This window comes from Halichoeres trimaculatus, unplaced genomic scaffold (assembly GCF_033239565.1).
Source record: "Halichoeres trimaculatus isolate MK-OKI-2021-1 unplaced genomic scaffold, fHalTri1.1 fHalTri1_scaffold_4, whole genome shotgun sequence".
In the NCBI taxonomy this organism is placed as follows: domain Eukaryota; kingdom Metazoa; phylum Chordata; class Actinopteri; order Labriformes; family Labridae; genus Halichoeres; species Halichoeres trimaculatus.
In genome coordinates, this window is record NW_027437182.1 from 39,171,709 (window position 1) to 39,184,354 (window position 12,646).

Consider the following 12,646-nt stretch of genomic DNA (forward strand, 5'->3'; position numbering starts at 1 on the left):
TAGTCTGGGTTGGATCCGATTCACACGTTCCTGTCTCCTCGAACGCTGTTTCTCACATTGAGTTCCCAAGCTAAGCTGAACCCCCCTTTCTGATAGATAGACATAACAATCCCAATCTCAAGAATACTAAATACTGAGCACACGGACTGGTCTGTTAGAAGTGACTTTGCATTACACTGGGCACCATGTGTACTGTCTGTCATATTCTCCTCGATCGAGCTATATAAACTATTTCAACTTAAGCCATCTGAGTCTCCTGAGTCTTCTTCATCAAGTGTCAAGATTCCTGAAATTTCTTTAACAGGGGGCTGATCACCCACTTGATGAATGCCAGTCACAGACAGAGCCAGAAGACGGCCAGCAGCCAATCAGAGGGGGACAACACCTGAAGAGCCAATAAGAAGATGACTCAACCTACATTCCTTAGAAAAACTCTGTTAGTGACTATATATTGGTGCTGAGAGAGAGAGTCGGGGTCAGTCTCGTGAACTGTCTCTGCAACATGTAGGGAACAGGGAAATGAGGCTGCACCAGAGATCTCTGTAAATGCAGATTCTTGACCTATTGTTAATAAATTTGTGTTCAACTGAGAACCAGGACGTCTCCTGATCCTTCCCCATCAACAAACTACGTGGAAAGAGGTGAGCGGAGAATGGAGTCAGATTAATAGTTTTAAGGTATTTTGGTCAGATTGATAGCATCACATCTCCAATAAGAAGTAGTTTAAGTATTTGAGAAATTTAGAGCTAAGACATCATTTTGAGTGACAAACTATCTGTGAGGTACCCTATCAGGATCGCAGTGTGGGAAACTGATTGAGTGCACAGTAGAAGGTACCCTGTAAGGCAGTGTGGAATGTACCCTGTCAGGATAGCAGTGTGGGAACATGACTTAGTGCATGGTTAAAGGTACCCTGTAAGGCAGCATGGGAAAAGTAGCTCTGTCAGGATAGCAGTGTGGGAAGATTACTGAGCACCCAGTTAGAGGTACCCTGCAAGGCAGTGTGGGAAAACAGTAGAAGTAACACTTAGATGTATCTCATACACCTCACCTCATTTCCAACAGTAAATACCTGTCAGGTAAAGGAAATTTGATAAAGGCCTGAAGTGTTGGCAGAGAGGCTGGATTTGTGAGGCATCTTGGAGAAAGAAATCTGTCTTGAATTGCCAAAGATTCTTATGGTAACATAAGTTCAATCAGACATCCTTATTACAACTGGTGAGTTTGCACTTTTTAGTTTTACATTCATTAATGTATATGTTCCAGAAATGTAAATTTCTATTTTCAAAAGCCAGCTGGTGCTGGCCAATAAAACTGCTGGTAAATAATTCTTTTTGGTTAGTCTGGAGGAGTATTCAAGTCATTTTTAGATAGTAAAACTTTTGGAAGATCAGGATAAAAGTCGAGATGACGAGTATATAGTCAAAATGATGAGATTAAAGTTAAAATGTCAAGAAAAATAGTGGGAAGTCAAGAAAAAAGTTGACAATGTATTTCAACATTATTCGAGATCTGCTTTTTTCTTTGCATTTCACATTTTTCTCAACAATTTGACTTTTATGACAAAATTCAATTTTGATATTTTTGTCATCATTTCAACTTTAATCAAGGAATTTTGACATTAATCTTGACTGCACCAAAATTATTTTATCCATCTGACATGGCCCTAATACCCTTCGGTAATTGAAAAATAATTCACTGTTAGAGATCTTATTTGTATGTTAAACATGTTAAATGTGGGAGGTGGTAGGGGGCAGCAGGCTTACATACACATTTCTTTTCTTGCTGCTGGGGGTACATGGTTGGAGATCAAGTGTCTGAAGGGGTACAAGCTGTAAAAAGTTTGGGAACCACTGGTCTACTGTATCTAAAATAAAATAGTTATTAGAAATAAAATAGTGTCGAACTTTCCCCATTAGGGGGCATAGGTCTACCAAAGGCTGGTGACACAAGCTTAGTTTACACTGGCAATTAAGAGCTAATGGTTGTTTATTTATTAGAGCCTAGCTTGCACTCACGATGTCTTGCTAGTCTTGCAAGAGCAGCACGGCTCAGCCTCAGCCTTCTCTGTCGATCAAAATGTTTCCTTCTTAGAAGACATATTTGGACAAGGATGAAACAAACAAAGCTAAGTTGGCATTAGCTGGCATTGTTACAAAGATTTGAAAGCCGCGTTAAGGAACAGACGTGTAAACTACTGATGTTTGTCTTTGTAACGGCCAGCGCGCAACAGATTTTATCGATTTTATTATTTTTAAGGCTGTGGCGCAAAATGAATGTGCTATGTTGGTGTTTATACAAAGAAAGACACATTACAGACAAGTAAGAGAATAGAAAATGAAAAAAACATTAGATCAGATTGGTATTTATTTAAAAAAGAACCTTGGTATAATATGTATTCAACATGTAAACAATTTTGCGACAGCAATGACGTAATTAACTGTGCGGCGAAGTAGTGTCCGAAACCGTTTTCCATTTGATTGATGAGTGCACTATATAGTCCACTACATAGAACCCCCTTTGTAGTGAGTGGTGAAAAACAAACTAATGAATCAGCAGCTGTGATGAGAACCTCTGTCCTGTCTGCATGAGGTTGGAGAAAGTTGTTGACCATCCAGTTCTTAGACACTCAAGCAGTTTATTGACTTTCTTCATTTTATCAGGAGTGGAAGACACAGATAGCTGGATATCGTCTGTGTAACAAGTGGTGAGAGACACCCTTGGTGTTACTGATAATGCGGTGCAAAGGGAACAAACGCAGAGCACACAGAATCAGGGCTAGGACAGAGCCCTGAAGCAGTTTAGTTTAGTTTAGTTTATTTCGGTCACATCAACATGAATCTCACCCATAAACACCAAAGTGAGAAGTGACACAGCAAACAAGTGTTACATTTGTGCTTACCCGCATTAACCCCATACAATCAACAAAATAAAGCAAACTAACAAAACAAGACCGAAAAAGGTGTAGGCTGAAGCCTTTGCTTATTTTGCCTACCCTTTTCAAATTCATAATTTACTCAGCTTCCTTTTGGTTGATGTGAAACAATCAGAAATTCACATGTATCCAAAATCTGAGCACATTTTGTGCTCACATTATAGTTCTGTACTTTACAATCATTTTTTGTTTAAGCAACTTTTTGAACCTACCCTGTGTTTGACATCCTTCCATTTCTCTGTCTAATCCATTCCATAGACTAATTCCATACACTGAAACACATCTTAGTTTAACATATGTCCTGCTCTTTGTTTTTGTGAACATACAACTCCCCCTCAGTTCATACTCACACACTCTAATCTGGAACAATCTCTGGATACAGTCTGGCAACATTTTATGGTATGCCTTGTACATCAGTGAAGCTATCCTCAGATCCACAAGTTCACAGAATTTTAGAGCTTGCAGCTTTATAAATAATTTGTGTGTTGGTTCACGGTAATCAGCCCGGTTAATGAGCCTGATTACTTTCTTTTGAAGCAAAAAGATTGGATTTGTGATCGTTTTATATGTTCTTCCCCAAACTTCCACACAGTAAGTAATGTATGGAAGTATGAAAGAACAATACAACATATGCAACGAATCTGAGTTAAGAATATCTTTGGTTTTATACAATATTGCAGCTGACTTTGATATTTTGGTTTTAATGTAATTAACATGAGGTTTCCAACACAGTTTGTGGTCTATAATCACTCCTAAGAACTTATTCTCATAAACACGCTCTATTTCCATACCATCTATCATAACTTTTATCCTTGTATTATTTTTACGATTTCCAAATATCATGTATTTAGTTTTACTTACATTTAAAGATAATTTATTGATACTAAACCATCTTGCCAAGGCATCCAATTCTTTCACCACTGTACCCATAAGATGATCCAGCAGGACACACGGCAGAGAGGCGGAGTCAGTCCTTTCCGTGTCTGGACTGGTGGTGAATGGGGAAAGTGTGTGTAGAAGTTTGAAGAAATAGATAGTTGGCAAAGTGTAAATGCAAACTTGACTGCGGGTGAGTTCAGCTTCTCTTTCATCAATGTTCTCAGCAGCAGTGGCGGCTGCAGAGGCGATGGCAGTGAGGCTCTTTAAGGCATGCAGACTGGAAGGAGAGCAAGCCAGCATTAGTCTTTTTGAAATGATGAGCAGACCGACTGACTGTGAGAATGTTCTTTAATGATCATCCTCTGAGACCGACTTGTGTTTTTGGCTGCTAATGAGATGCAAAGCCCTTGTGTCGGTCGTCACTGAGCTGAGCTGCTTTCATGGAGCTCCAGTCTACAGAGGGTAAAGAGAGGGAAAGTTTCATGTCTTCAGACAACTTCACATACTCCTGTTAACCTCTTTAGACTCTTGTTTTATTAACAATTTAAAACAGATACAATTCTAGATGTTTGGTACATTTTGACCACAACAGACTGCTAAATAGCTTGAAGTAGCTAAATTCTAAGGGTGACATAACAGAGGAAAACACTTACCTACAAACTGAGTGGATTAAAATGACCTAACCCATTTACATGCAGTAGCACCAAAAGCACCTTGAACTGTTTGCACTGTGACTGTTCAAGGTTCAGGTTCACCCATGTCTGTTAATCCTTATGTTACTATATGGAGGAGAGGAGGGAAACTGGATCTCAAACTGATCAGACAGGCAGACATGTTACAAACAAATGTTATCAATGGCAAAATCTGGATACATTTTACTTAAGCCTTGCACAACTCCAGTCATAACGGAAACACCAGCAAGGTGTAAATGCCAAGATGGTACATAATGGGAACTTCAAGGATACTGCTTTTATTATGTGAAAAAAAAGAGTGTCATGGAAATGCAGCTACTGATTTAACAGAGCCAGTGGTGCAAGCTTGGTCACTCACTTGCAGCAGGTGTGCTGTGTTTACAAGTTCAGCTCCATTTATCCCTTTGGTGACGTGGCAGACACGTTCAGTGAGAGGCTGGGACGATGATACCAAGTCTTCAGCATTGGAGATGATTCAGTGTTCCTGTCACAGCAGATGTGTTTAAAAACCGTTGGAAAAGTGACACTCAGCCCTTGTATTGTATAATTTCATAAAGCACTTTGGTTTGAATCCAGGGATTAAAACCAGAGCCAGACCGTCCACAAACAGAGTGATTCCTTCTGACCTGACTTGGAGTAAGGATCATTCTTCTATAACTGCACTTGTCTCTGTGTGTAACACCCTTTGCTTACTCCATAGACCAGCAGGGACTGAACAGCAGCTTAACACTTGTAGGAGAGTCCAGGATAAACTATTAGTCAGGGCCACTAAGTTCAGCCAGATGAGTTTGTAGGATGAAGACGGAGATTTGTAAAACTATACATTTTTGGAAACCTTGTAGTGTATAGATGACCTAAATTCATGATTTCAATGGTTGAATCTACATTTTTGGGGGCAAGCAATCCAATGGAGCTGTACATAAGACATGTTTGGGTGGGTATTTTGCATTTTAATCATGTCTTAGAGTGTTTCATGTGATAAAATAGCTGGCTGTTTTGATTGAAACATGCCTGGCTTTTTTTCTTGCATTTTGTAGAATGGTCCCCCCAATAAAATAAAAAGGTCCCTATAGAGGTGTATATTTTCAGTTCACTCAATATGATACCTTCAAAAACTGTGAGCACAAATAATCTGATGCATGTAGAAGCAGTTTTGACTCTTAAATTCATGTAAAGGAAAGAGAATAGAGGTATGGTAGTTTGATAGAAAAAAATGTGATCTCTCTACTTAACAGTTCTATAGAATAGAACATTACTTTAGACACCAATAACAAGAGCACCAATCACAAAAAATCAACAAGAAAATGACCAATCAACACGAGGCTGTTATATCAGTACTTTGCTACCCATAATCATAACATCACACAGTGTTGCATATAATTGGCATGATGAAGCTATCAGGTCATTTTGACAATACCTTAAGTGAAATGAATGAATGAAAAATACTTTTATTTACCCCAAAGGGAAATTCAATTCATATCCAAATTGAATATTGATTTACTGTAGCTCAACTCTTATGTTACCCTAATTCAAGATTCCACTGGCTTCTACATTTTTGGCTGTGAAAAAAACAAATGGTGCCAATACATCTCGGATAAATCCAGGTATGTTGCTTTATCAGTGTAATGTTGATGCTGGGCCTAAATGGCATGGCCAAGGTAACTCTAGTTAGCAATTGCATTGTGTCAACTGCAAGGTTAATTATATTTTCAGAAGGAGTAAAATCATCTCTTAATCAATATTACTTGTCAATTATATTTGATATGGAGTAGCTGTGTACTTAGCAGGGATAAATAAGTCTTCAGTGAGCCAGGCTGTGTCTCAGGTCCAGGTATGTTATTTTATCAGTATAATGTTGATGCAAGGTCTACATGGCATGGCCAAGGTAACTCTAGTTAGCAATTGCATTGAGTCAACTACAAGGTTTGATGAGAAGAGCTCTAACATTTCTGTTATGGTAAACAAGTTTGTTAGATATTGTTGGACATGTTTGTTATATTGTAGATAACTGAATGTTCAATGTAAAGAGAATATTGTATATGTTGTATTTGGAGAGGGGATCCTATGTGCTTTTAGTTTATCTTTTAGTGTATGATCACAAAACTGTCCTACATTTGTCCATATTTTGTCATAGTGTCTGATGATCTTTTATGATGGTATGTGATGAAAAGAGCACCCCCCTTTGAGTTCTTGATTAAAGCTATGGTCTATGATCTGAAACCCAGTTTGGCTGATGAGGCACATTTGAAAAACGCAGCCTCACTCACCCCTCCCCTCCGTGTTCCAAGATTCCGCCCCCCAGCTCGTATCGCCCTTCTTTGCCTCCTAACAACACTGTCAGGAGTCTGGAGGGGAAAAATCAAAAGATGAGGACCCAAATGCAGATTAAAATAAAACCTTTTTTTTCTAACTCCAAAAATCAAACTTAACCAAAAACTCGAACAAAAGAAACAAAACCAAAAAACACAAGGAAACTCACCAGAGGCGCGGGAGACACATGAGGCACGAAGTCACAGTGACAGCAAACAGCAGACAATGAACCCACACGAAGCACACGGAACACAGAGACTATAAGGACAGGGTAATTAACCACAGGTGCAGAACAAGACACAGGTGAAACACATGAGTAGCATCAACCAGGAGGGAAACACAAGGAGAACCAAACCAAACACAGAGAAACTCAAGGCAGAGACTAAATACACTAAAGACACTGAAACACTAGAAATAATCACAAAATGTAACCATGGCTGCATTGTTTACATGCGAAATTAGCTGTTAGCAGCCTGTAGCATGTCAATGCTAACTAGTGTAGGGCTTGATGATTTCCCTCGAGCTGAGGAGGAGGAGGTGAGGAAGATGTGCTGGTTTTCGGATGTGAGCTGGGAGGTGACAACGTGGACCTGTACTTCCATCCATCGTTGTTGGGAACATAGGATCTATCTCCGGGGGATGGACGAGCTAGCCGTGCTAACCCAGCAGCATCGTGCTGTTCACGGATGTGGCTGACGGAGCTGACATCGGACGCTGGTCCCTCATTGGAGGAGCTTTGCCTGCTGTGAGCAGACAGGATCCAGGAGACAGAGACTGAACAGACTGCTGGGGAGGCTCAGTCCTGGACCCTGTGGAGGTGGAGACTGGCTGGGCTGGAGAGTGGTGGACGAGCGGTGGAAGGGATGTCGTCATCTAATTTCTTATGGACCTTTTTGCACTTTCTATACTCTTTCTTACTTTTGTTTTCTTAAATGCTGCGGTGACTCCTGAATTTCCCCTCGGGGATAAATAAAGTATTTTCTATTTTCTCTATTTTCTAAAAAGACATACACATGCCAAGAACCAAATCAAAACCACAAGAAGCACGAACCAAAGACAACAACAAGAGACAAAGACAACAATCCACAAGAATAACTAAGATTAACACAGGTGACACAGAAACACAGGACAAGAACAGAATTACAAGGAAACACAAGAGGGCAGAAACACAAGAAAACCCAGAAACACAGAAACCAAAAACCCAAACCATGACAAACACACCCCCTTCGACAGAGCAAGAAGCGGCCAGCAGAAAATGTAACAAACAAGACAGTCATCCTCCTTGTCACACACAGTGGTAGCTTTTTCAATTGGACCAGCGCGATCAAAACCATGAATTAGCCTGCAGGTCTGACGTTGCCACTGCCAGCTGATCAGAGCAGAGCCGACTGTGGGCGAAGCTTTACCTTTCTTGGCGTGTCTTCACCAGCTCAGTTTACAGTGCTAAAGATGTGTGGCCAACCTATGCTAAAATCTATTGACAGAGCCGACCCGTTCCGACCAGCAGCGTTCAGTCATTAGCCAGTATAAGCACAGACTAACCAGAGTTATTCAGCTGACATCTCCCACTGTGGTAAACAAAGTCATTACCTGTTCAACAGAAACTCAGCTTTCCCTGCTTCAGTCCTCAGTCCCAAATCCCTCTGCAGCTTTTCCACCTGTCGCACATTTCTCCAATATTCAGTCTCTGTTGGCACCTATATCGCTCATAGTTCTTCCTTGCTTCAGCCTTTTCCTTGGAACTTTTTCATTTTCTTCCCCTTTGCTGTGGAGGGTAGCAGTAACAGCTTCCTGGATTCGGTCTTCTCTGGCTCCATGACACTTCGGTAGCTGAGCAGCTAGCCGATGTGAGAGGGGTAGTGGGGAAGGATGTGGTGGGACCATGGGCATGACAGTGCGAAGCAAGGGAGACAGGGGATTTAATTGTATGGACTCACGGATAAATCCTAACTGCGCATGCCATGTGCGGTTCGGATTGATCAACTGGTATGCAGCTTTGCAGCGATATACTGAATGGATTTTTTCCTTTTTTTTTGGTCTTAATATTGTTTAGATTGGACCATAGGACCAAAACAGCCCCATAAACAGTGTTATTAAGATGTGCAAAGCTTCCAAATCATACACCATAACTTTAAGGGACCCTCAAAGTTGATGAATGGGCAGGTTGTCTTTTAAGAGTTGTCTTTTGTAAGATGTGATAAAGAGTGTTAGTGAAATATTCCATTGTTTGGACGACATACATATCCAAATGACCATAAAATTGTGCAAATTATGTTATCATGTGAAGATGCAAAATACACAACCATACATGCCTCAATTAGAAGGAAGGTCAACTCCATTGGATTCCTTGCCCCCCAAAAATGTAGATTTCACCATTGAAACCATGAATTTAGGTCATATAGGAGACAAGATATGGAAAAATTCGTTTTTGAAAGAGGCCATATTTAAAGATCCAAGATGGCTGCCAAAACAATCTCAGAAAAAATGGCAACATTGGTTTGCCAATGATTTGTTAAGTTATAAGGTTTCCAAAAATGTATAGTTTTGCAAATCTCCGTCTTCATCCTACATATTGACCTAAGCAACCTGACTATATCACACAAGACAAAGTCTGACTAAAACTAAGACTTCATCTAAGATAAAGAACACTGTTGACAACTTAAGTAATTTCTCATCACTGACTCAGGCAGCACGCTTCAATTTGTGTGAGTATTCACTTCACTCATTCACAGAGTAATAAATAATCACTGAACAGTGTAAGGGATAAAGTGACTGTATCCATGTGAGTGGCACTTAAATCTGCTTTTCCCTATCTCTGGGGGAGAGCGTGCATGCTTCTGTAGGTCACCAACAATACATGCTACCTGTGAAATGTGTTGGAGTAGAAAAGGTCGGGTAGTGACCATCACAGAGGATTGGAGTGCCGGGGAAAGAAACTGAGCAGGAGGCTTTTTTCTTTTTAGATAGGATTATTCAAGTATAGCGGCCACAGATGGACTTCCAGCTTAGCATGCTAATGAGTGTGTTTCTTAAACCTCCCTTCAGATAGTGCAGAGAGTGGCCTAAATCCCAAACAGCAGCCTCTGCACATCCCGTTATCAGCCTCTGCTTCACACGCAGCAGAGGAGTCATGATGAGATGAGTAGTGTGTTTCATATCCTGTTAAACCTTTTATTTTTCACTCTGCATAAAGAGCTGAGGACTGCGGCCCTGCTGTGAGCAGAAGGTGAACCAGGACTTCAAGAGTCAGGCGTTTGTCCCCTGGATAGAAGGATGTCCTCTGGCCTCATGTATAAACAGTGACTCGCACAATCACACACCTTTTTGGCTAATTTGAGGCATGTCGTTGAAAAATACCCAGCGCTGTAAAGAGGTCGAGCAAGTCTCTGCTCATTACAGAGAGACACCTGGGGAGACAAATAAAAGCTGGAGTAGCCACTGGTAGCCCTAATCATAGGATAACTTACTGCCAGCTTTTCTTTGACCTGTTTTAATCTGTGTACAGAGATCTTTGTGGGGTTTTTTTTTTTTGAAAAATACATCAACAGTTACAAAGGAGTGAGAATATCCTCTGAAATATCCTTTGTGAAAAGTTCTACATACAAACACTAGAGATGGGTGAGTTCTGGTATCAGTATAAGGTATTGGGCAGATACCAGCCTGTCTTCAAGGTATTAGTACCTCTGAAGGCTGCAAATACCAGCAGTGTGTTTTATTTTGGACTTACTGTCACAGCGATTGTGCCATTGTTTATCAAAATGATGTGTCTTGGAGAAAGTTGTCGCCAGTCAGCTCTGTGAGTTTTATAGCAACCGTCTCTTTGAGGTCATTCAGTCTGGGTTCAGAGCCCACCATAGCACTGAGACTGTGCTGCTGAAAGTAACAATGATCTGCTTTTGGCTTTGTACAGTGGTCTTCTTTCTGTGCTCGTCTTACTTGATCTTAGTGCCACTTTCAACATCATTGATCTTTGCATTCTTCTGTGGAGATTAGAGGGTCTTCTTGGTATTTCAGGAACCACTTTAGCCTGGCTTTGATCATATCTTTTGGATTGACATCAGTTCTTTCATGTGAACAATGTCTCTTCTTTGCACACCAGGGTGCAGTATAGAGTTTCTCATGGTTCAGTGCTCAGACCGATCCTTTTCATCTTGTATATGCTTCCTCTTGGCACTATATTGAGGACACACTCCATAAACTTTCACTGCTTTGCTGATGATACTCAGCTTTACTTGTCAATAAAGCCTGAAGAAACCAACCGCTTATCTAAACTTGAAGCATGCCTCAAGGATGTAAGGACCTGGATGAGCAGAAACTTCTTACTACTGAACTCAGAGAAGACTGAAGTCATTGTTCTTGGACCCAAACATCTCAGAGAAGCTTTCTTGAACAACATTCCTGCCTTGGACGAGATCAGCCTGGCTTCCAGCACCACTGTCAGGAACCTGGGAGTTCTTTTCAATCAGGACCCATGAAGTCCCATGAAGTGGACAAAGGCTGACAAGAACATGGATCAAAATATCAGAATCAAAAACTGAATTAATCCCCAGGGGGTAACATGGTGTTTCCAGTTGCTCATCACACAGTACAACAAAAGGAAATAGAAAAGGGATAAGATAAAATACGGTGATTAAAGGATAAGTTCGGTTTATACAGCTTTTACATTGTTTATAGAATGAAGTAGAAGAAAATACTCACCCAGAAGGCTTTCCTGATCCAAGCAGTGTTTCGGGAGATATTTAGATCCAAAATCGTGCAGTGGACGTCTGTATAATGGGATCCATTGGGGCATAGACAGCGCCGCTCCTAACATTGCATTAATCGTCCAAAAACTTGTGTTTTTCACCAATATTCCATCATGGTCTGCTCCGAGATAGTCCTCTGTTGCTGTCTGTGTCACTCCAGACAGCGGTGTGCGGCTGTACTGATGTCTGAACTCACAAAGACTTTGTTTACGTTTGTCTCTCAAAGAAAGGAGTCAGCTCTACAGAAAGTACTGCGCATGCGCAGCACTCTCTGGAGAGCCGACTGCGCATGCGCAGTACTTTCTGGAGCGCTCAGTCCCTGAGTGCTGCCCGCACTCGCAGGTGCCCCATCTGTTACGAGCATGTTGATACGTCCCAAGTCTAAATTGTTCTCCTCAAAGAATGAGATAATTTTTTAAAATAATATCTCACCAGTTGTCTGACCTTCCAACAGAATTAATCCAAGTAGCTCTTCCCGAAAAGATTCACCATGGTGGAATCTTAAGTACATACACAGTTGTGCTATATCACTGTTGTCCGTTGATTCATCCACAGCTAGCAACATCATCTCTGCTTTCCTCAGTTGGTCCAAAATAGACTCAAAGACGTCTGAAGCGAGGACCTCCACTCTCCACATAGCTGAAGTGTCTGACAGTGGAATTTTTTTGATTGAATCAATAAAACAGTTTCGAGTTTTCTCATCTGTAACCACCTCCTCAATGGATGCAAGCATACACTCCTTGACAGTCTCTGCATGTGTAAATGGCATTTTTCTTTTGCCTAATAGCCGACTTTTCCGTTGCTAGGCACTGCTCACGTAGCTGCCTGTTGCAGTTGCTCTCTCGTCTTTGTCTGTTTCTGTCATTTTTTTCGTCTCTTTTTCTTCATCTTTGTATTTGGAGTGGATCATTACTTTGTATGGTTCATTGTTGGTCATGGACACCAAACTGTTTGTGGCTTCAGCGATATTTTTGCTACTTTTCTCCTGTGTTTGTCTGGAGATCCTACATATAACCATGGCTGCATTGTTTACGTGTGAAATTAGCTGTTAGCAGCCTGTAGGATGTCAATGCTAACTAGTGTAA

The 12,646-nt window shown here is 40.9% G+C and overlaps 1 long non-coding RNA gene across 1 annotated transcript; it reads right to left on the reverse strand.

Moving 5' to 3' along the window:
• Positions 1–4,883: 4,883 nt before the first annotated feature.
• On the reverse strand, positions 4,884–7,040 carry LOC141788673 (uncharacterized). The gene is made up of 3 exons (XR_012598163.1): positions 6,986–7,040; positions 6,774–6,851; positions 4,884–4,990 (listed from the first exon to the last, which is right to left on the reverse strand). It is a non-coding gene; the product is annotated as an uncharacterized LOC141788673 (long non-coding RNA).
• Positions 7,041–12,646: the final 5,606 nt, after the last annotated feature.